Source organism: Panthera pardus, unplaced genomic scaffold (genome assembly GCF_024362965.1).
Source record: "Panthera pardus isolate Hobbes unplaced genomic scaffold, ASM2436296v1 HiC_scaffold_10, whole genome shotgun sequence".
Lineage (NCBI taxonomy): Eukaryota > Metazoa > Chordata > Mammalia > Carnivora > Felidae > Panthera > Panthera pardus.
The window spans coordinates 76,394,826-76,421,097 of NW_026526655.1; the positions used below are offsets into that span (position 1 = coordinate 76,394,826).

Sequence of the window (26,272 nt, forward strand, 5' to 3'; positions counted from 1 at the left end):
ATTGAATTTTTAATTGGTGGTTTTTTCAGTTGTAAATATATGGAGTCAAAAGTTTATTTCAGAAGTTTCTATCAGATTTGGAACTCTTTAAAATAGTTTTGATCTGATTATATTATAATCAGTCCATTTCCTTCATAACACAACAGGCAATCCTGAAAGACACATACCCATCGGTTTCAAGATTGGGACATTAAAAAAAGATGATGACATTTCACGGTTGGCTATTTAGTCACTGGTCTTAAATTCATTTGCTCCAAATACAACTGTTATGGGCTAACCTGTGTTCTCCCATAACTGTTACATTGAAGCCCTAATCCCCAGTAACTCAGAAAATGACTGTAGGGACTCCAAATAGGTAAGTTAAAATGAGGCCCTAGCAAACTAATACAATGATTACCACCCATCAGTACCATTTACATGAAATAGCACATTTTCTTTAGTCACCATATGTTCTCTATGAGAGAAAGGTTGACTGCTGCAACATGTGGAATAATATTTCACTTATACAATGTTGCCCTGTCTTACCTGCTATTTATTTAGCATATTTAGATCACAGTCCAGTAAAACTCTCCTCCTCTTCTCTTTCCTCCGTCTATCACCACCACCACCTCAACAACAACGAAGTCTAACTCATATGTTGTAGGCACTACACTAAATGCCTTATCTATTAAATCATCTAATTCTCATGATTCTACAATTACTGCGCTCATTTTATTAACTGAGAAACAGACCCAGAGAGGTAGGCAACTTGGCCCAAGACACAGAGCTAGAATAAAAATCCAAGCAACCTAATCAGAGACCATTCTTTATTATTTGTCAGGGTTTAAAAACACCTCTCTGAGTTTCAGAGAGTGAAAGTGTCTTCCATTTTGGCTCAGTTATTCTCCTTGGAAAACCTAAACCTTTATTACAAAAGTCATGTCTATTTTTTACCCAAAGATGTTTCTCTTTTATATAATGCCTGGCTGAAATAGATAAATAAGCTAAAGCTAAATTTGTGCCATTTAGAAATGGTCATAGATAATATTTTTGTGATACATGATAACTTTTAAGTATTAAACACTGAAAATCCTTGATAAATTTACCAATTGGAAAACCAAATGTACCATTGCCACAATTATTGATATATCATTAAAGCAATACCTTAAAATCTAAACCAGGAATATTATAAACCTCAATTTTTTTCTCCCAACAGCAAAAAAAAAAAAAAAAAATAGATTTTTCTTTAAAGCTTATTAGATAAGAATAGTTCCAAACTCTCCCGTCATTCACTCATAAATCAATGATAAATTTCATTATGATATGTGCTTGAGAAATGGTTTTCTGCACCTAATCCAATCAAATAGCAGTAATCCAAATACATTCTAAGGTTGCAGCACACAGATCATTTAAAATGGGCATTTGAAAAAAGATAGAGTAATGGAAATAGTTATCACTGAGTTTCTAGTATGGAAAAGAAACACCGTCTCTTGTAGTTCAGAAATGTAGAAGTGCCTTGGTGGCTCAGTCAGTTGAGCATCTAACTTCGGCTCAGGTCATGATCTCACAGTTTGTGAGTTCAAGCCCCCTGCTGGGCTCTGTGCTGCCAGCTCAGAGCCTGGAGCCTGCTTCGGATTCTGTGTCTCCCTCTCTCTCTCTGCCCTTCCCCTGCTCTCTCTCTTTCAAAAATAAATAAAAACATGAAAATAAAAAAAAAAAAAAAAGGAAAGAAAGAAAGAAAGAAAGAAAGAAAGAAAGAAAGAAAGAAAGAAAGAAATGTAGAGTAAATGTTACCTGAGTTCAAGTTTGACTCTCCCATTTGTAGCTGTGAGATCTTGGGCCAGTTATTCAACCTCTTTGTGCCTCAGTCTTCTCTTCTCTGTGTGTATAATCAAAATGTGTACCTCAGAGTTTTTATGAGGATTTAACAAGTTAATATTAATCACATTAACTGTGATTTGGGCATACTATCTTCTACATCTGTTTTTTAAAGACATGGAAATATTATAATTTTGTAGTTAGACCAGGACATTAGTGGTGGCCCAAATACACCTACTAAGGAGAAACCACGTTTCCTTGTCTCTGTATCATTCCAAGCAAAACAAAGAATCCAACAAACAAGGAATGTATCTGTGAATATTCCTAAAACTTGATAAAAAAATAAAAACAAAAACAAAACCCGAATCATGAAAAATGCACTGGGGGATGCAAATGAAAATCTTTAAACATCCTTGACTATTCCAACACCTAAAATCCAAGCCATTTTCTGTTGCTCCAATGTCACCTTTGGATGTTTCTTCATGAAAAATATACTAAAAGTACTCTTGTGATTTAAATGTGGAGCTCTTCATTCAAAGGGAATAGGAAATTTTGTCTTCAGTAATGTAATTTTAACCCTTATTCTCCTTTTGTATCTAGACATCCTGACCAATAGAGAAAGAAAACAAAACAGGAATGGAATTTTCTGCGCTTTGGTCTGAGTAAAACACTACACAGAAGCTCTCTCATTCACGCCTTTTCTCTGAGGCACACTGAAAGAGAACGCCTTCTTAGTTCCCGTGCATGGCACCAGCCAGCCAGCTAGAGACATCGTTTTATTAGTAGATATTTTAACATGTCATTTTGCCTTCATTTTCTGATTTAGAAATTGTATGCTGGAGGTAAAAGTGTGTGCATGTGTGTGTGTGCAACGCATGTACTTTTGAAGAACGTGAATATGTGTGTATGTATGTTCCATAAAAGTTTAAAATGTATGTTTCACTCATTTTCAAGCACATACACAATAAATAATAATAGCTAAATTTATTTAGCACCTACTATCAGCCAGTCCCTGGTCTGAATACCTTCATTATATTAACTCATTTCATCCTTCCGCCATGCTAATGAGATAAGCAGAATTGCTATCCCCATTCTACACATAGGGAACCTGAAGCATAGCAAGGATAAGGAAACTGCCCAGAACTGCGTGGTGAGCCAGTGGAAGAACCGGGCTGGACCATGTATGTTGATTCTACAGTTCTTCTCAAGCACTACTGGGGTTTCTTTCTTTCTTTTTTTTCCCCCCCGGGGTTTCTTTCAATGACCTCATCAAATAACTTCCTAATAACCATGATATGCATGAGGAAAATGGAGCTCCTAAACAACCACAAATGAAACAATATTTCAATTTCACTGACAGGCCGAAGAATTACAAGATCAGCTGAAAAGGGGCCAAGAACATATCTCAGCACTCAAACCCACTGAACATCGTGCCCAGCAGTATGTACCAGTTTACCATCCACCAGTTCGCCTGATCTTATTAAAACACTGAACAAAAGCAATTGAATTCATTATATCTCTACTGAGCTCCTTCTAAGTATCAGGTAGGCATAATGGGAAAAATAAGTCACAGATGTGCTCAACATTTACATCATTAATCTCTGTATGAATTAGGTATAACGATAGTATAAATTATTAAACAGTTCAGGCAAGTAAGAATTAACCAAATATTGATTTTTCCCTTTAAGATATATTTTTATCTTAATATATCATCAGTAGCCAAGAGACAAGCCAATTTGAATCCAAAATCCTGCATGTTATTGAATTCTACTGTCATTTCAGTAATTAAAATGCACATTACTTAAGTACAAATTTCTAAACAGATCCTCATGGCTAATTCTCACATCTGTACTTTTGTTTCATTGGGTGCTGCTTCTTTCTTTCCTTTCTAAACTATTTTTTCTACCAGCAGCATACTAAAATTCGGAGCTAAAACTCCTTTGGAAAGGTTGTGTATGATGTTTATACTAATTTATTACTTGTAATTTACTATAAATAATTGAGTACAGGATAGCAGAAAAAGGAGAGTCTTAAGGCTCATCTAAGTTCCAGAGGTGAATTAATTTCTTAGTGCTACTTTAACAAATTACCACAAATTTAGTGTTTCAAACAAATTTCTTATCTCACAGTTCTGTAAATCAGAAATCCAAAATGGGTGCCTCTGAGGTAAAATCAGTATGTTGGCTGGGTTGCAGTTCATATTGGAGCCTCTAGGGCAGGCTCCATGTTCTTGCTTATTTCACTTTTAATGAGTGCCTTAATTCTTAGGCTCATGGCCCCGTCCTCCATCTTCAAAGCTAGCAATGGCCAGTTGAGCTTTTCTCACATCTCATCACTTTGACATGGACCCTTCTGCTTTTCTCTTCCACATTTAAGGACTTCTGTGATCACACTGGGTCTACCCAGATAACTCAGGATACTCTCCCTAATTTAAGGTCAGTTTAACAACCTTAATCCAATTCACCATTTTAATTCCCCTTTGCCATGTGGTGTAACATAATTAGATGTTCTGGGAGTCATATGGGAACCTCTTTTGGGGGGCCATTACTCAGACTATCACAAGAGGCCATTCTTTCTTTGATATTTAGAAATCATGCCCATTAATCTTTCTTTCCAAAAAAAGAGGGAAGACTGATAGTTTTTAAATTTATGTGTATTATATTCTTATATGACATATGCATACTACGTAACATATGCATAAAACAAGGATGTCAGAACCACAAACTTCCTAAGAGAAATTCCTCTCTGTAATCCAGCTCAAGCATTTCTTCATAAGCAAATTCTTCCCTTGCCTTTCCAAGGTTGGATACTTCTTCCTCTGTATTGTCTTAAATAAAAATGATTATGTTTAGTACTCTATTAGCCAGTTTATCACATTACTCTTGAATATATGTTCTCACATCTCTCTCTCTCTCTCTCTCTCTCTCTCTCTCTCACACACACACACACACACACACACACACACACACACACACACAAACTTCTCCTCACCTCTCCTCTCTCCTTGTCTCTCCTCTTTCCTTTCTCTTCCTCTCTGACTGGGATATGATCCCTTCAAGAACAAGGGCTACACAACTGCCATCTTTCAATCTGTTCAGCATGTAACAAGCTTATTGGTAGCACTGAAATACTTGTGAAATAAAAGCTATTCTTTGATTATTATATCATATATTATTATATAATATTATATATGTATATTCTATATACATATATATATATATAATTATCATACTGTTATCACTAGTATTTAGTTATTCTATCATAAGAAAATGGACTTTTCCTCACAAGACAATAGTGCTGAGGCATATTTTGAAACCCACAGAAAATAAAATTCCAACACTTTTCTATAATCCTAACTAGAAGAACACACAAAGAGGTAAGCTCTTTGGGAGTCTGACTTTGGGAGCTAATTTGGGAGATTTCCTAATGTGCATTAGTCATCTGTCACACTAAGAAGTGACCTGATGAGTAACAAAGTCTTTAAGCCCATTGGGTTGCTGGTGGGAGCTCCCATGTCAGAGAAGCAAGTATCTGAAACTTCAGGTTCCTAGGCACCATCCAGTACGCTCTCTTCTTATCAATTCCTTTGCACAAGGGCCACAGACACCAACAGGATAGAGAGAAATAACTTCAAACTGACATACTTAAACTTCTCAAATCATTCTGCATTCAATCTCCAAATTATACAATGTGATGAATGGCCAACATATTGTAGTTTCCTCTCTACCACCTAAAAGTAGAATAGGCCATTAATAAATTAGTAATAAATTTTCTTTCATTTTTGAAGAAGTAATGCTATGTTTTCCTTGATATATCTATTATGTTCCTATGGGATTTACACACATTTAATCCTTATGGCACCTTACAGGCATACCAGTATCCCTATTTCATAGGGAAAAAAAGCCCAAAAAACTAAAGTTTAGGGTGTTACACTAGCCTTTTGTTGCTAAGTTCACAAAGCTTTAGCCCCCTCCAATGATTAAGCCCATGCCCTTACACTGTAAGCTTTTCTACCTCCCATGAATCTGAGGGGGGAAAAAAATAAGAGATAAACCTCTCTCTGACCACAAGAAAGGAAGAGAAGGGAGAATATACCTAATTTCAAATATATATTCAGATTACTTCTAAAAGAGGCCTATGTATACACACTATGATGATTAAATATATCAATAATAATAATTAAATAAAATGATCTCAGTTCCTAAAACTGTTATATCACTTACATGTTTACATACTTAACTGTCTTAAGGAAAAACTATCCATGCTTAACTCTATAAAAATCTCATTATAGGCTAAAAGTTTGAAGGAAGTTTAACATTTTAAATGGTCCAAAACAATACTCTCTGAGTGATACTACAGAAAACATATCCTCTTCTAGAGATTTCAATCTACCAGGCAAAAACTACCAGATAGAAATCTGTCACATATTCTCGAAAGAGTCTCAAAGGAATAACTTGATTTGTCATTTTTCTTTGGCCTTTAAGTATCTCAGTTCAAAATAGTAATCTTGGTAATAGCATACTAACAAAAAGCTTGGATAGATCTTTAGCTCTGTTTTAATTTTTAAAAAATGAATCATTTATTTATATTTATCTTTTGAAATTTACTTTTTTTCAAAATACAGTTCTTTCAATGAAAATACAAAATAAGCCTCTCTGTAAAAATTGTGAAGAAGACTAGTGTCTCAATATGGTAAGTAATCATTTTGTGTAGACATAAAGGTTCTTCACTAAAGATTCAGAAGACAACACGACTTTACAGGTATTGTGCCTAGTATCTTCCCTTTATGATTTCTGGTTATCCCTCTTCTTTGTGAAGAACAATTAAGAGGGAATAAAGCAATGAACACACTAGGGAATATCCACAACTTGGCACAGAATTAGTGCATGAAGTGGTTCATTGAGTTAGTTTTTTTTTGGCTCTTTGCCATTAAAGCTCCATATTTATGTTGATATTTTATTTCCTAGTGGTACTACGAAAGGAATAAAGTCAGTCACCCCCTTTCCTTCAGTTTTCTTTTGTAAATTTAGTCTGTAAATTAAACTGGTTCAACTCACTCCAAGTAGCTAAAATTGAAAAAAATCAGCAGGTTTATACAAAACAAACTAACAAACAAACAAAAACAAAAACAAAAACAAAAACAAAAAAACAACTTATAAGGCTTTGAATAAAATCATCACTGGAGAATGCATTTCAAAGGAAAAATAAGATAAAAATAGAAGTTAAAATACTCCCAAAGTCCCACATATTTTGGAATATACCAAACAGTAGGGTTGAGAAGAAGGATGGTTGCTAATTCAACTAATAAGTTTGACATACACACATGCACACACACACCCACTATGCACACGTCCATATTCATAAAAAAAAGAAAAGAAAAGAAAAGAAGAAAAAGCCCAGGAATATGATGTAGTCACAGGGAAATAACAAGGCCTATTGCAATTCAATCCACACATTCTCAATGAAAACAATTTATAAAGACCCTACTTATACAAATCATGTTTATTTATGCACATTTTGTATGAAGAGATGTTTTCAGAGTGGATTTACTATTTTGTTCCATCAGAAAAATTTAGCTCATGTCCCAACCTCATCTTTCCAATTTGATGACCTGTGTATGTGTGTATATTGGTGGAGGGTGTGGAACAGGGTGAGAGATTTCTTGAAAAAATTTCTTTAGAACATTTAGAAACTGAGTGATTGGTATGTGTGATGCCATTTTAAAATAGAATACTAGAATATAATTCCACTGTTCTGGAATTTTTATTTAACATAGAGGCTTTTCTTTTCCCCCCTACTTACTACCAAGGGATTGGCAATAAATGTGAAAATACAAGACAAAAAGATAATAAAATATCAACAACCTCTGGAACACTGCTAAATGTTTTGTACTGTCCACTTTTTCCGGGGTTATCATCACTTAACTATAAAAAATTTTTAAATTGACATTATAGAAATAAATATTTTCTTCAGTGGAACTAAGATAGTAATTCAATACAGTCAGGGATAAGTTTTTTTTTAAAAAAGTTATCTGTCCTTACTGGATCATATTGTACAGATATGACCATGCCATTAAAAAAATGTTTCCTATATTAGGTTTGTGACAATTTCAACAAGGGTCTGTTTTACAAAATATTGTGATTTGAAAATTAGCATGAAATGTCTGAAATCTTCAGCTTCAAATGCACTGAATGTAATTAAATAGTTTATGAATTAATTCATTAATATGTATATCAATATATTATGCAGACCGCAGAGGCCAAGGCAGGCCACTCCCAAATGTACCACTCTTGGCGTGTACATTAGGCTGAGCTAAAAACAATCAAGACTCAGAGGTCCTGATACTGCTCCCCTCCCCACGCCAAATGCCTAAAAGAATTTAGATGGAGAACCTGCTCGAGGAAGAAAGCTATTACTGTAGATAACATTATAATAGGAACTAGGTATGGTAGACAGGGAGGAACCTAGCAAGGCCTATTTGATCAAAGTCCTCTTTGTGTTCCATTGCTTCTTTATGGCACAACAAACATTTGTTTACCAAACATTTACTCTTTTTCATCTTCCTATGAATTTCAGTGCTTCCCTTTAAAGTCCCAGACCACTATCCCTCTTTTCCTTAGTTTATGATGACATATATAGCTGATTTTGCCAGACTGTCTTTGGAATGTCTGTGAGGATTCTCCATACATACAAAACTAAATTTGGTTTTCTCCTATTAATCTTTCATGCCAATTTGACTCTCAATTCAGTTAGAAAAATCCTGAAGGGTAGAGAAAAACGTTTCTTCTCCCATTGTACTTCTAGGTCTTTATCATAACCAATAGTGACCACTGTTCTTGTTAAGGTCCTTCCCCACTTATTTGCCAGAATTTCAGGCAGACAGAGAAGGTGAAAAAGGAAGAGCACTCAGTATCCCTTCTCCTGAATTCCTTTTTATTTTATATTACACTATTTTATTTTTTTATTTATTGTGAGAGAGATAGTGAGTGGGGCAGGGGCAAAAGGAGACAGAGAGAGAGAATCCCAAGTAGGCTCTGCACTGTCAGCATGGAACACAACACGGGGCTCAGACTCACCAACCGTGAGAACGTGACCTGAGCCCAAAATCAAGAGTTGGACATTTAATCTACTGAGCCACCCAGGCACGCCCTGAATTCCTTTTTAAAATGTTCATGGTCTGGGGTGCCTAGATGGCTCGGTCGGTTGAGCGACCGACTTTGGCTCAGGTCATGATCTCATGGTTTGTGAGTTCGAGCTCCACGTCAAGCTCTGTGCTGACAGCTAGGAGCCTGGAGCCTCCCAGGCTTCTGATTCCGTGTCTCCCTCTCTCTCTGCCCCTCCCCCCCCCCCCACTCATGCTCTGTCTCTCTCTGTCTCAGAAATAAACATTTAAATTTTTTTTTTTTAAATTTTAATGGTCTGACAAAGATGCTATTGTGAACACAAAATAAAATAAGAAAGAAAGAAACATTTTGGAAAGAATTTTGTCTTCCTCATAGACAAACTGGGTTTCTCTACTCTGTTCTCTCCCTCCTTTCTGCTACTTCTTCCATCTTCCAAGGTTGCCCTAGTCCAAGGTTTTATTTTTTCAATGTTTGATGAAATTGCTTATTCCCAAATCATTTACTAGTGAAATTCTGTAAAATCCCAAAGGGATAGGCAGGTGTCCCTGGCTATCTGAAAGTAGAGCATTCTTATGAAACCTTTCATAAGCCCAAATGGTATAAAGCAAAGAAGCATTTGCTTTATTAATTTACATGGAAAAAATTTTGAGCATTCTCAGACCCAAAAAATAACCTCTCTTGGGCTTTTCTGATGCCTTAGGACACATCTTGCTAATGATGCACAAAATAAATTGAGATAAAGTACAGACGGTCAATAACATACTTCAAAACTATGGTGGCTTGATGCTCAGATGCTGAATGTAGTTCCCCTGGAAGGAGCTGGGTGGCGCCATTCTTCCTGGTCAGAGTGAGCACTGTATAAAGGCTTCCTAAAAAACACACTTAATGTTTTGGGTTTTGTTTTGTTTTGTTTCCCCCTCCCTTTTCATCTTTTTTAATAAAAGAGAAAATCTTTGGGTTTCAGTTAGTGAATACAGGTAATAATGTAGGTTTTTCACACAAGTGAAGTGGTATAAAGCAAACTTTTGAAAAGCAAAAGTATACTGAATTCCCTTAATTCTAAAATGAATGCTGTTACATAAGACATTCATAAAAATGTGTCCTAAATTCAATTAATATATATAATTAAACAGCATTATTTTATGGTTTTTGATGTTGACTTATAAAATGTGGTGTAAACTCAATTTTGTATGCTTTAGTGGTCTGTCACATTTAGAAAAGGGGAAAACAAAAGAAATTATGCATTAGGGAAACATTCTCCATAGAAAAAGACAGGTACCCAGTTCTGTGAAGCAAACAGCACTGTAATATAGAAATATAATACAAAAAACATATATGAGTGGTTTAGCAAAAACTCTTCTGGAAAATGCTGGTTTGGGAATAGCAAAAATAAATTGGCCAAGTTTCTTCAATTTTTTTTAATTTTACCCAATTAGAAAGATATACAATTTCCTGTGATAGTCCATAAATACTATTAAGAAGGCCATTCTTCTACCTTGAAAAAAAATAAAAGCAAAAATAAATTCAATGGAAGAGGTTAAAAAATAGAGGAATAACCACATGTGGTTGTTCATCTGAGTTTAATAAATAAAAAAAATTCTGTTTTTAAACTGTCATTATAAAAGTTAAAATAATACAGTGGCATTCAGAAAAGCTAATCATGATTTTAATTTAAAAAAAAAAAACCTGTTTTCCCCTTTTCTAACAAGTTCATAACTCTGTTTCTTCCCTGTATTATATAATTGCTTTCACACATTACTTATAAAACAAGTAATTTTTTTAAGTTTATTTATTTATTTTGAGAGAGGGAGCAAGCAGAGGGAGGGGGCAGAGAGAGAGGGAGAGAATCCCTAGCAGGTTCCACACTGACCATGCAGGCTCAATCCACAACCATGAGATCATGATCTGAGTTGCAATCAAGGGTCAGATGCTTTACCAACTGAGCCAACCAGGCTCCTCTAAAATGGGTAATTTTAAGTGGAGTGCTTGATTGCCATTAACTGTTCATTACAGGTTTAACCATTGCATCAAAATACTTACTCTTTTATTACTACAGTTAGTCTCTGAACCAATGAAAACATATTTTTCTCTAAAAAAATAATTTTTTTCACTATAATGATTAACTTAAATAATTAAATCCTAAAATAAGTTAAAGATGTTGCAAGAAATTATAGCATCAGTCAGCCCTGAATAAGCCAATCAAATATCTTACTTTGGATACTTGTGTTATTGGGGTAGAATAAATATTGTTACATGCAAAAATATTGGGTGTAAAATATGACATTTACTCATCTGACCACAAATTACTGCATTAAATTAAAATACTGAAGCGATGCAAGTAGTCAAGAGTTAGTACCTGAATGTAGCCTTCTTTTACCTAAGTGCTGTTAAGACATTCTTGGAGATGAAAGGAGGCAGAGTTTCCAGGCATGGAAATTAGTTTCTATTTGAGGGAACTAGTTCTACTGTATAAAACTTCCTCTTAAAGCATTTATCCTGGACTAGTGAGTTGTTTTTTTGTTTTGTTTTGTTTTGTTTTGTTTTGTTTCCATTTGGGAGATATGTAACATTTTAAACCTTATGTGCTGGAAACAAATTATGACTGGCAAATGAAAGCTGGTCTACTTGAAGGTAATTAAATATTAAAGCATTACTGACTAATTTCTTTTTAATTTAATTAAAACAGGAGACCAACATTCATCCTTGGTCAACCTAATTTATCAAAACTGTATCTGATGACCTTTTCTGCGGCTCACTGGGATGTCATAAATAGAAATACAAACTCATGAGGACAGAATTAAAGAAAAGCATTCTAGCAATTATGCATTGGTAGTATTAATAGTTGCATCGTAAGTTTAAAAATGGCTGAAGACTAATGACTTTGTATCTAAAAATTCATTCTCTGACAAGGTATTAAGAAATCATGTAATACAGTGATTACACAAATGTTTTTAGCAGATGTAATTTACATATTAAGACATCCTTTCAAGTATGAATATTAGATATTCAATCACTTCAATAACTCTTTAAAACTTCTAAAAGCACATAAGGGAAAAAATGTGCAACCAAAAAAGAGGTCTGAATTATTAAAATAACATTAAAATACAGAATACTAGCAATATTCAAGCCAGAATAAAAAGGCATTAATTGAAACACAATTTCACATGATTCTAGCTCTACGGTTCTTGACATGTGGGAGAAAAGTCAACTGGCAGCACCATGTATCTGTTCAAAACTGAAAAATATTGCAAAGGCGAAAATCATCTCTGGATGATAAAATCTCTCCCCAAATTCTAGGTACCTCATATCCTAAGGCTGTCCTTAAGCTACCCTCAAATTCCTATTTTCAGAATAACACTTAAGCCAACCACTTAGTGAAACAGCCCATGGTCCAAAGATATCCCAGATTTAACACCACCCTTCACACACACAGTCTTAAAAATCATATTTTGGTGCTAATCTCAGCAGTTATGAAGAAGAAAGCAATCCCATCGTGTCATGCTTGGAGAAAATACAGTAAGCCATTCAAGGAGGTGTTTATAGATTAAAAACAAAGATGAAGTGTATTAAAATAATGAAAAACAAAGTAAAGTAAAAGTTAATTTCAGTAGTTAAAATATGCAATTTCCCCCATATTAAATGTGTTAACTCTTAATGTAGGGTCTCTTCGTAGGTCCCATGCTTATTAAATTTAACTGTCCTGTCCCAATCTGTTTGCTGGACTTTGCCACCCACTTCCCAAGAGCTGATGGATTATATATCACAAAACGGTAAATACTACTAATAATAAGGCAAATTTAAACTTGGAACTATTATTTTAGTGCAATACCGAGATAGTAAAAATACTTCCGCGAAAAAACAAAAATTCACCATATTTGGTTAACTGCACAGCTTGAATGATTAAAACTTTCTGAGCTTTTTTTCTAAGTTTTTACTTAAATTCCAGTTGGTTAACATACAGTGGAATATTAGTTTCACATGTACTATTTAGTGATACAACACTTCCACACATCACCCAGGACTCGTCACAAGTCCGCGTCTTAATCCCCGTCACCTATTTATTTGCCCATACCCCTGCCCTCGTCCCCTCTGGTAATCATCAGTTTGTTCTCTATAGTAAAGAGTCTGTTTCTTGGTTTGCCTCTCTCTCTCACTTTTTCCCCCTTTGCTCATTTGTTTTGTTTCTTAAACTCCACATATGAGCGAAAGCATATGGGATTTGGCTTTCTCTGACTGACTTATTTTGCTTAGCATAATATTCTCTAGCTCCACCCATGTCACACCGAGATTGGTAAAGGCAAGAAGGCTTGAGAAGATTTCCACTGCCTTTTCTGAGCCGGCTTACAAGAAATGGCCTCTAAATGCGGAAGTTTAAGGATAATAATTCAGACTGATCCTCAGCTTTCAAATTGCTCTGATTTTCTGGGTTAGTGTTCAAAATCAATCAAATATTTTAGATTAAGTTAACCATGCAACATCATATGGTCAAAAATCCCATGTTGACAACAAAATCAACTGTTAATGGAGATTTTGTATTACTTGTGTTTCAACCATTCCAAACTCCATGATGCATTTTTAGTGCCCATGAATTGCACATTAGGATTTTCTTTATTCCAGCAGTAGGCAACAAATTTAAACAATGAACTGAGATAAACTGTTAGCCATACTCATTCTCAGTTTTTCTCTCGCTCTCTCTCTTTATTCCAATGTACTATCCCTAACGTAATGCAATAAAGATACGAGGATGAGACTGATCCCCTAAGTGGATTATGTAAAATACAAAAATATCCCGCATCTCTGGAAGCAATTAGAAAAACATTTCTCAGTGTTCAGATTTCACCCCAAATTCAAACTTTCCTTACAGATGATTGGTTGCCAGAGCTGGCTTAAGGCCTCACTCAAACCAGTTACCTCTCCCAAGACTGATTTGTGTATTTTTAGCAGCTTGACACCACATCCTTCATTTCCATCTCTGCATCTGTTTTCCAGCACACGTGGGGCTATGTGTCTACAACACCAGGTGGTTTCTCTAATTAATCCCAAGTAGAAGCAAGAGGAATTCAAGCCACTATATTACTCAAACACTTGGTAACCGTCACCCTTTGTGTGCAGCTGCCACTAACGTTGTATTCCAAGTTCTTTATCTAGTAACATGTTTGGCTCACCTCCCTATTTATCAGTCCCTCCTCTAAGGATTTAGAGTCTAGCCCCTGACCTCAATCTAAGGCTATGGTCCTGCCACCTATTAACAACCTAGAATCTACATCCTTCTTGAACAGTGTTCATTCCTTTTCCAGTGGACTCTCAGAATATTCTAACCATGTTGGAAACAGCTGATATCACCTGTCATGAATAACTTCTCAACAGCTGTCCCAAGCTATCATGGGTTCAACTTTTTATTTTTTATTTTTTTTTTTTAATTTTTTTTTTTTTAACATTTATTCATTTTTGAGACAGAGAGAGACAGAGCATGAACGGGGGAGGGTCAGAGAGAGAGGGAGACACAGAATCCGAAACAGGCTCCAGGCTCTGAGCTGTCCGCACAGAGCCTGACGCGGGGCTCGAACTCACAGACCGCGAGATCATGACCTGAGCCGAAGACGGACGTCCAACCGACTGAGCCACCCAGGCGCCCCAGGTTCAACTTTTTAAAATACAGAACTTTTCAGGGTGCCTGGGTGGCTCAGTCAGCTATGCTGTCAATTCTCGATTTTGGCTCAGGTCATGATCTCACAGTTTGTGAGTTCAAGCCCCACATTGGGCTCTGTGTTGATTGCACGGAGCCTGTTTGGGATTCTGTCTCTCCCACTCTCTCTGCCCCTCTCCCTACTCACAAAGGCTTTCTCTCTCAAAATAAATAAATAAATATTAAAAAAAAATAAGAGACAGAAACTTTCAACTGTGTGGTTGGGTCTGTGCTATTTTGCCTCCTCACCTTTATCATTTCAGCTATCCTGGCCCAGTAGTTCCAAAATTCCCGGTACGTTCTTTCTCACTACCATCAAATTAGTTTTTCATGGTACCATTCTATATTTACAAAGCAATTCCCCAACATTTTTATCTAGAACTTTCATGTTTTCAATGTTTACATTTGAATATTTGATATGCTTGCAATTCACCTCATGTATGTGAGGTATGGATCCAAACTTATTTTCCTTTCCAGATGACTATTTACTTATTTCAACATCATTTATCAAAAAGCCCTGGGTTTTTTTTGTGGGGGATAGAGTCACTAATATTTTCCTTTTTTTTTTTTTTTTTCATCTTCAGAACAAATTTTTTTAACAAATAACTATGAAAAATCATCTTTTTGAAATTTACTGTTCATGAAAGGAAATATTTTAACCATCACGAAAAAATCACACACATAAAATTCTGTTGGCACTTTCAAAATAGTGATCTCAGTATTTGCTCTAAGATAGCTCATCCAGGGACTAGAGTAAAGCGTAACAAAACCACTTCTGATGAACTAGTTAATGGAAATTACAGGATTTTTATTGATTCTTATGATTCTAAACCCACCCTCAATCCATTACCTCCCCAGTATTCCAAAACAATAGTAACAAAAAACTACTTTAAAAATAATCCGCAGTAGAATAACTGAAGCAGACAGAAGACCACTCCCTTACATCAGAAAACCATCTCATTAGCAATGGCATGAAATGATCAAGATACTACACAATAATACATTTGCAAAACACTGCAGGCAAGAAAGAAAGAGAAAAAAAGAAGAAAAAAAAACTAGAGGCAAAAAATCCTATTTCTCAGTTTCTTCAATCTGCCAAATATGCTGTTTCCCATTTCCAAGAGCTGTGCTGGAACAGAATTTAGGACTAGAACAACTTCTACCCACATGACTTCTATTCATCTTTCCAAGAAGTCTCGGTGATACAGATTCCTAACTAGTTAGTTTGGTGTGCAATATCTGGAATTTTAAAGAGAATTGTTGAGGAGAGCAGTGCAATGCAAAGATACAAACTAAGGAGAGGGCACTGAGAAAGCAAAAGAAAACTCATTATTATCTGTATTTTCTGTAAATATGTTTAATACTGAGCATTGCAGATTGCCGAATTTCCTCTAAATGACACAGTTAAGGTGTGGAACTCATTCTGAAATTTAATCCTTCATTTAGTACTTTTACAGAACTAGTAATAATATGTCTGAAGATACAATCACTTTATTGAAGAAGTCCTTTAAAAGGCCTGAATTTGTTACTGAAAATTTCTGCATTAAAACTATCAATGGAGAAATGATATCAATAACCAAAATGTATTAATGGTTTCAAGATTCATAAAGCTTCCCTTTCACCCATCTCTGCAGTAATTCATATCACCACAGAATGTTGGGATTGGTCTATAGAGTCCATTATAAATGTAAAGAATATCCCAGCAATTAAATAATTGGAGTTTAATGAAATTAGAGTTTAATGAAAAGTGATGGTTAAGGTCTATTCCAAGCAAATTCCTATGAGAGCCTTATCTCATATAGCCAAGTTCTTAACAACTTAAGAGCATCTCAGGAACCCTCTGGTTCCTCATCATACGGTGATGAGGTCTTACATATACTGTAGATAACAGCTTAGTTTCAGCCTTTAACAGACAGACAGACACTATGAAAATGAAAACTATAAATAACAATGGAATTTTTTTAATGAAAATTTCTTCTTCCTGTTTTGAGTAACCTCAAAATCCTCTAAAATCAATCCTGTTTTCCCTGAGGATTGCGCTTCAACATAATGGCAGAAGAAAACCTGCAGCCCTTATCTATTTTAAGTTTCTCATCATATTTTCTTTTCCAAATTATAATGATGCATCACATCATAAATATATAACAGTCAGACCTCTTAAAATATGTTACTGCTTATATAAGGAACTAGAAACGAGTGTCTATAAAAAGAAAGCGTTTAGAATGGAAATGGTTAAATTGGGTAATGCTGAGACCTCCAAACTGTCTCTCTTTGTCACTCCTTTACTGCCTCTGTCATTTTTTTCATTAGTCCTTTGTCCAAAAGAAATATCTACTTGTCTATTCATTAAGAAGTTAGGTGCAAACAACTTACTAATTATTTATGTCCTTAACAACTTGACCGTTATTTTAAAAACTAGTAACATGAATCGAAAGAGAAATGGTATTTTATTTCATTCTTAAATAACCACAGTTACTTGCTAATGGCACGTGTGCACCTATGTGGCACCAGACCATTTCTCAAATCCTAGAATCAGTTCAAACATCACGGCCCCCATAATCTGTTCCATATTGATTTTTCTTACGGTAGTTGCTTTGTATCACAGCAACTGTCAAAGACCTGGCTTCCTAAAGAGATGGCATCAGCAATAGTAATGTATTACAACCTAATGTTGAAATTGAACTACCTTGAGCTAATAGCCCGTGGTGTATATGTCCGTGGCAAATGTTACCATATTTTCCTTGAAAAAAAAAATTGAAATATTCCACGGCTCCTGTGAGTTCCCTAAGCTACCATTGCACATGGTCTGGAAATCACATTATCACAATGACAATAACAAAACTTAACTTTGAGGCTCTAATGATTGCAAAGAATAACTGATTTCAAAAAAAAATTCATTTTATATAATAGGAAACAGAACCAAAATCAAAGTTCATCAAGTATAAAAATGCGTAATGAGTGCAAGATCTATGTGAGGCAGTTTGCTGGGCACTAGGAATATAGGGCAGAACCAGGCAGCAAAAAGTTACTTCCTTCCTGGAATTTACATTATAGCAAAAACAAGTAATGCAAACTAAGCAAGGAAGTATCCGTCCATAATTTTATTTGAGATAAATTTTACAAAGGAAATCAAGAGACAATCAGGATAGGCTGATTGGAGAATAATGTGTGTAAGGAACCAAGTTATCTAGGACTTAAGTCTTCCTTCATAAAGAAATAGCACTTGCAGTAAACTCTAAAGTGGTGCTTCTCAATCAAAGTGAGTTTGCTCCCCATGGGACATCTGGAAGAGGTTGGAGACATTTTGGTTGTCATGAATGGGAGGGATGCTACAGGTACGCATGGTAGAGGCCAAGGATGCTGCAAACATTCTACAACGCAAAGGACAGTCCCCATGCACCACCACCTCCAGCAAAGAATTATCTGACCCAAATCATCAAGAATGCTGAGGAGAATTTGAATAGGCAAAGGTACATATGTGAGTGTATGTTTGGAGGCGGAGGGCATCAGTGGGTATTCCAAGAAAAGGGAACCACATATGCAAAGAATCTTAAATGGTAAGAGTATAGTACATTTAATGAATCAACAGGAAGTTAGTGTACATGGAGGCTACTGTAAATAATTGAAATAATTCCCAAAGCTAACTCAGGAAAGTTAGAAGAAAATGTAATCAACAAAGAGAAGGTGCCTTATAATCCTTAGGGTAAATGGACAAAGAGTAGTGGCTGTTATTTTAATTATTTAAGCAAATGCCTGTATACAGTATTTGACTATTCTTCCTGTTGTAAGTTGTGACACAGCAGGCAAAGTCATCTACACAAAGGTCTACGTAGTCATTAAATGGCGTTATCATGGCTTGTGCCAGTCACTGAACAGCTGTGAGGTTCTGCAGGTTGATCAAGCATAACTTGATCCAGCCAAAAAAACCCGGAAGGGGCAAAGAGAGAAGGGCATTTTATAATCAGAGATGTTTTCACTCCTTCGCTTCCATTATAAATAACTTCTATTACTTTTGACGTTGACATCTCTTCTAGCCCAGAATATAATTAAGGTAGTTACAGCATTTTTAACACTTACGTCAATGATACAGTAAACTGACAACAAATGTCGATACCACAACTGAGGACAGGGAGAACAGCTCCTTATTTGAATAACTTTGGATAATTCTGAAGTAAAAAAAAAAAAAATGGCTGGAAGGAATATATAATCATATCATGTTGGTAAGAAATACTGGTGCTTCCAGCAGCAGCACCTGTGCAGAACCACCTGAAAAAGACAAAAACAGAAGGCTACATAGAAAAAATCCAAAGGGGGAGTCAAAGACTCCATTTATTTTCTCTCCACACAGCACAAGCTTCTAAGCCTTAGTAGGTAGCCACAGGCAAAGGACTACATTCATTCGAGTAGCAGCATAGAAAACAAATTAAAAAGGTATACTCTTGGGGCACCTGGGTGGCTCAGTTTCTTAAGTGTCCAACTTCCGCTCAGGTCATGATCTCGTGGTTCATGAGTTCTGGCCCCGCGTCGGGCTCTGTGCTGACAGCTCAGATCCTGGAGCCTGCTTCATATTCTGTGTCTCCCTCTCTCTCTGCCTGTTCCCTGCTTGTGCTCTCTCTGTTTCTCTCTCAAAAGTAAATAAAAACATTAAAAATTATTAAAAAGGTATGCTCTAATGTATTTAAGCTTTCAATAACTAGGTGAAATTCTCATAAAATTGGTTGTCAGAAACTTAAATCCCAAAGTTACAAATACAAACATACTGGACTGAGTATTTTCATTATATTACTTAATTTCATCATCACAAGAGCTCTGCAGAGCTTCAGAATTGTCCTAATGTTACATAGAAAGAGACTAAGTCTTGGAGAAATTAAGTAATTGGCCTGAACAGTAGAATGGACAATTCTCTCCACTTTCCAGCAAACCACCTGTGGGGTACTGTTCCCCAATCCCTACCCCTCACTCCTCCCCACCCAATCTCCCACCACTTTCTTTCTCTAGGCCAAATAGCTTAAAGCTTCCCAGTCCTCTCAATAAGCCGTGGAGGTTACTTACAATATTTTCAAGTCAATACTCAAGGTAATATACTGGCTATGGTTAGAAAGGATCTCATCTCTTTTGATTACCAATTTGTTTCCTCTTTCTTACTATTTTCCTTTGTGTAGGCCTTGGGAAATGGAATCCTTCTTACCAAATCCCTCTGTATATCAGTTGACATTATATATAAGAACTTATTTGTTTTTCCCAACAATTCCCAGAGATAGGAAACATTATAAATCCTATTGTGTGTCCGCGCATGCATGCACACACACGCACAAGTTCCCAAAAGACGAACTGGCTGGGAGCAATTCTGTAAATAAGTAACTATCAGGTCTTCAAATTCCTACTCCAGATACCACTTATTACAAATGACTGCCTCTCCTATTTTCAACCAGGCTTGAGTCCTGGTCCACTATCCAGGGGCCTGTGGATCCATCACAGATGAAAAACTGGTAATGATGACCCATGTCTATATGCCTCAATTCCTAGCTCAACTCCACTACAATAACCAACTTTTTAAAATAGGTTCAACATTTGTTATTTAATACATAATATTAAAGGCACTTTCTTCCTCACACTGAATTAGATCAGAGTCTTGCAAAGCAATTTCATGAGAAGGCATATTTGGTTCCTACAGCTACTATAACAAATAACCAGAAACTTAGTGGTTAAAATCTGCAGAAATTTATTACCTTATACGCTCTAGAGGTCAAAAGCATAAAACCAATGTATTGGTAGAACTGAATTTCTCCTAGAGGCTCTTGGGGAGATGCCATTACTTGCCTTTTCCAGCCTCTAGAAGCTACTACCCACATTGGCTGGCTTGTGGCCACATCAGTCTAGCCTCTACTTGCATCAGTTCCAACCCTTTCTCTGCTTCCTGCCTCCCTCTTTCACTTGTAAGAACCTTGTGATGAAACTGGGTCCACTTGGATAAGCTATGATAACCTCCCCCTCTCAAGATCCTTAACTTATATGTCTGCAAAGTCCCTTTCGTCATGTAACGTATAGATTCACAGGTTCTGGGGATTATGACACAGACATCTTTGAGAGGTCATTTTTCTGTCTACCACAAAAGGTAAACTTTAAAAAGCAAGTATCAAAATAGCAACATTTTACATAATTCTCACAGTCTCTGATGTAGTCACTTTACAAAGTTAAGAAAACTAATCTAATTCATATTTAATGATAAAAACTAAAAGTATTCCCTTTAAAGTACAGAATAGGAATAATTTTGTCAATGTCAATGAATGTCATCTATTTTATTCAATATGCATGGGTGTCCTAGAAAGCATAATAAAACAAGAAAAAATGTAAACCATATAAGGATGCAAAGATTATGAAGCTGCAAGTTTTCCAAAATAAATATTATGAAGATTGCAATCTCCCCAAATGAATCTAAAAATTCAATGAAATTCCGATCACCATCCCAATAAGGTTTATTCCCTATAACTTGACAAGCTGATCCTGAATTATATAGAAGACCAAACAACCAAAAATAACATAGGGACACATGCCCTGTCAGGTCTCATGACTTCCTTTAAAACTCTAGTAATTAAAATAGTGGGGAATTGGTACAGAGATAGGCAGAACTCTGAAATAAGCTAAAAGACTAAAAACCAATACAAGTATCAACAGACACTTGTGAAGCTCGAAGTGGCATTTCAATTTGGTGGAGAAAATATGTGATATTTCTTCTATTAAAGTCAACCATCCACATGGAAAAAAAGATGAAGTTAAATCATTACCTCATATAATAGAGAGAAATGAATTCAAAGGGATTAAAGGCCAAATGAAAAACAAAGCCTTGTAATATTTAGAAAAATAAAAGAGAATGCCCTTAGACTATTAGATTGAGAACGGATTCCAAAAATAAAAGCAAACTAATTTCAAAGAAAAAGACCAAATTTAACAACAAACTGAAATATACTGCACAACAAAAACTCCTCCATAAATGTTTAAATCCAAAACCTGGAAAAAAATAGTTATAAAACACATATTGCATAAAAGGTTATATTCAAGATAATCAAAGTATGCCTACAAATAAAAAATAATAAGCAATTTTGGCACTGTGTTACAGAACTTAGAAATCTGTTGAGGTACATTCCCTACAACCCCATTATCTCCTTCAACGTTTCTGTAGTTCCAAAATGGTATTTGGTTCAGCATGGCTTGTAGTACATGAAACTGGCAACAAACAATCCATCAATAAAACACTGATGAATGAACACTTTATTCATACCATGGAAGACTACAGAGCTGTTAAATGCATGAACAAAATCTAAGTTTTCAAAGCACGCAATGGTTTCTTTTTTTTTAAAGCAACTTGTGAATGATATAATTTGCCTATATTTTAAAACAGAAAAATCGCTATTTGTAAGGATGCATATAAATATGATCAAAATTAAAAAAAAACTGTTTATGGTATTCATATATGTCATTTCAGAATTGTCATTTCCTTGGGGGAAGGAAGAAATGGAAAGAAAATTATAGTTAGGTTGTAATGATTTGAATTTTCTTGGTTTATTTTTACTTATTTTGAGAGAGAGAGAGAAGGAGAGAGAGAGTGAGTGAGCATGACCAGGGGAGGGGCAGAGAGAGAGAGAGAGAGAGAGAGAGAGAGAGAGAGAGAGAGAATCCTAAGCAGGCTCTGTGCTGTTAGGACAGAGTCTGACATGGGGCTCCATCTCATGGTTTGTGAGTCGAGGACTTGAGCAGAAATCAAGAGTCTGATGCTTAACCAACCAACTAAGCCACCCAGGCACCCCATTAGTGATTTGTGTGTTTAAAAGAAAATCTGAAATAAATATTTCCTAATGTAAACAACTGCTAGATTTGGAATAGTAGATACCCAAATGTTTCTTCTAAACCACGTGTTTGAAATACTTTATAAATAAAATTAAATTGACCTAAAACCGATATGAAGAAGGCCCTTTTAGTTATATTGCAAAAAGGATCGGCTCAAAAGGCAAATAAGCAGACTTCTAGACCCACATTGATACAACATCTTTCTGGTATAGCTCAAAGTCATCCTCAGTCCCAATACTGGACTGAGGTGTCTGTTCGACTCCACAGAGGACTAAGAACTGATAATAATGACCCAGTGTTGTGGGTTTGTTCCAAGGTTCAATCCAATTCCACACAAACCTGTACTTTACGGCCCTGACACTCATCCTGGGTTGGGCATGAATACAAACATTATAAAAGGGAATTTAATGGAAGGATTAGGAGCACCATCTGTTCACGAGTCAGCGAAAAAAAGAGAATCTCCATCAAGCATTTTAATTCTTTATTTACGAAACTTGTTTTACTGTTTTCAGAGGCCTCTGGGGCAAACTCAAGAGTCCAATCAACAGTGTAAACCGCAAAATTGAAATCGCTAAGCATAATGCCCCAAAGAAAAAGCTAAAAAAAGAGCTGTCATGACAAATACTTCTAAAGCACCCTTTTCTTTAAACTGGACTCCCAAGTATACCGTTCTCCTGTATACCCACCTTATTATTTAATCCAGTGAAGGAATAAGAATTTGTTTTACACCAAAGAAGCAGCTTTTTCCCTTCACACATTTTACCTATTGTCCAAGATGGCAATTCCTCCAGGGACCTCCAACATCAGTAGGCACATGTGCTTGGTTAGGCACGGCTCTTAATTACTACCCTGTGTACTTTCTGCTTTTGTTCAACTGCTTCCAATCTACCACTTCTTTGGAAGTCAACACTGGGCATAAATTCTGAACAACGTACTGACCAAGTGCCATCCTCAGCACACTAAAAACAATCCTTGTTCCAGAATCCTGGTTCTCCACACAAAGCCCTGTAAATGCACCCAGCTTAAACATAAAAAAAAATAAAATAAAAAATAAATGATTGTCAAGAGATTTTTCTATTGTCAACAGATTTATAGGAACCTCACTTAGTTGAGATTATGTTCAATAAGCTTGAAATGCTGAATCTCTCTACAACTTAAGCACAGAATGTTTAAAGATGTCATCAAAATCAAAGATTAAAACTAAGGTTATAAAATTGAGTAAAGTATCCAAATCTTTTTTTTTTTTTTTTCTCTCTCTCCCTCCTTCATACTACATAATGATACCTCATAGGGAGAGAAAAAGCCAAAATGTGAGCATACGTAGTTAGGAAATACAGAGAAGAATTTAAAGAGGGAAAGGGGGCAAAGAGTTTACTTGGTTGGGTGAAAATTGTATTTTAAGCTCGTATTCTACTTTTGATAGTCTAGAAGCACTATTTCTGATAAGGGAACAGCCTGAACCAGCTGTCGCAATATAAACCTTCCTCCCAAAAATATTCACTTCACTTATAATACTGCTCCACTGCTCACAAATACAAAATCAGCAGCTTTCCTTAGTTGCTCATCTAGAAAGAGCCAAAAATAAATAAATAAATAAATAAATAAATAAATAAATAAATAAATAAATAAATAAAAGAAAGAGGAACTGAAAGAACATTCTGTTGCATTTAAATATATATATATTGATTTATCCTTTTGATTTATACTATTTTATCTATTAATATGTTGTATTTCACTCTGGAAAACCCATACTTGCTGCGAAAATATTTATATAATGATTTGACATTGGAAAGTACCTCTTAAATTCATTATTGATGTCTTTGTAATGGCCTATGAAGTTATCTATCATTTTTCTTTTTACTGATGTCACTTGGAAGGACACAGAAGACTAGAGATATTAAATTCTGTAATTTTTCCAAGATCATATAGTTCTACAAAGGAGATCTGAGTTAAAATTCTTCACATATAGTCTTGAACTTTTTCTCTTATTAATTTCTTAACATGTTAAAACTCACAAATTTACTTTTGTACTAAATATTAAATTATACCAAAAAGAAAGGGCTTTGTTCTCTTATACCACATGTCACATTTAATGAAAATGACACGATGAAAACATAGCTACTTATAGCACAAGTTTTAAAGAAGTCTAATAGATATTCCCAATATATAAAAATATAAATTTTTATTTAATATTCATTGAATTGTCAAACATGAGTCACAATTAGGCAAAATTAGAGGATATCAGTGTTTGAGTACATATACAGTGTTGTTTTGAAAAATGAAATAATGTGCATGAAGTTCTTAACATAGAACTTTCCAGAGGTGTAAGTGGCTCATGTCATTATCTCGTGGTCTGTGAGTTCGAGACCTGCAGCAGATTCGCTGCTGTCAGCGCACAGCCTGCTTCAGGTGTTCTATCACCTTCTCTCTCTGCCCCTCTCCCACTCGTGCTCTTCCTTTTTCTCTCTTTCTCAAAAATAAATAAAACATTAAAAAAAAGAACTGTCCAAATAGGAGGTGATTAATATATACGGCAATTACTACAATAACCACCATTATTATATATATTCATGGATAATCACTAACTTCCTTTGGTAGTGGTATCAAGTTGTATTGCATGTGTATGAAATGAAGAATATTAGACACTTACAGATTGGAAGCAGCATCCCTATCTAAACATAAAATTCCCATTGACTCAAGGTAAGGAAGACAGAGATTAGATTCTAGGATTGGTCAAATGCTGATAATAAGAAAGAATGTGTCACATATGCCGTTTACATAAAGAAATAAACTGGAAATCCAAGAACCATAATGTAAAATGACGAAGATCATCAAAATAAAAGAAAAAAGAGAATGTCCTCCAAGTGGCATCTTCAAGGGAAGATGGTATGGGAGAACACCAGCATACTTAAAACAAACGGAACTAGTGATAGAATCTTCCAGATATCTATTAATTATCCCCAATTAATAAATAAAGTGCAGGAAAGTTTACTTAACTTACCTAATATCAACAACCTAGTAAAAGCCAGAACCAAACTCCAAACCCAACTGTCCAATCTAACGCATTAACCTTTAGATGGAATATTATATTTTTTGCATTCTTTTTGTGTACGTTCATTTCTATGTAAACTTAAGAAGCAATAAAGAACATGTCAGTCTAGATTTAATATCAAACAATAAAGAAAAGCAAGTTGTGAGAAAAATGTGAATGAGAACCTTTGGATAAAATAAATGTCTATGTCTGCCCTCATAAGCTTTATGAAAGTTCTGACCATGGTGAGAAAGAATCCAGTATACTGTAATAAAAATCAAAATTATTTGAATTTGACTACTTTCTGTGGCCATATATATTTACAGGCTCCTTAATCTTTTGGGTACGAATTTCTTAGGTAGAATAATGTTTGTAAATGCATAAAATATCAGATTAAGTAAAATATTCAACTAATCAGGAATTTAGCAACAAATTTTTAAAAAAATACCTATGTGACAGAACTTGTCAGAATAAAAACAAGGTAATATTTTGAATTTAGTGAAAGGGAAAGAATCGGTAATCTAAGCTTTCAGTTAAAGAAGCCAAGAAAATATGACAAATCAACCTCAAGAAAAATTACAAGAAAAAAGGAACATTAATAGAACAAATCAGTGATAAAGACGGCAGACATACAGAAGAGAACCTCAATAAAGCCAAAAGTTTATTCTCTGAAAAGCTTTAAAAATGTTGAAAAACCTCAAGCAAGACTGATGAAGAAAAAGTAGAGAAGAGACTCATTACTAATTATAGGAATGAAAAGAGAAGCATCCTTATAGATCTTACAGATAT

The 26,272-nt window shown here is 35.3% G+C and overlaps 1 protein-coding gene across 3 annotated transcripts in view; it reads right to left on the reverse strand.

The window, feature by feature from the left end:
• Window positions 1-26,272, reverse strand: part of KCNJ3 (potassium inwardly rectifying channel subfamily J member 3) — a 153,560-nt gene that overhangs the window by 65,425 nt on the left and 61,863 nt on the right. The window contains exon 3 of one of the 3 annotated variants that reach the window (XR_002081947.2): window positions 1,774-1,858. The exons of the other annotated variants lie outside the window; for them this stretch is intronic. The gene's annotated coding sequence lies outside the window, so the exon portion shown is untranslated. The remainder of the gene's footprint in view (window positions 1-1,773; window positions 1,859-26,272) is intronic. 3 annotated transcript variants of the gene reach the window in all.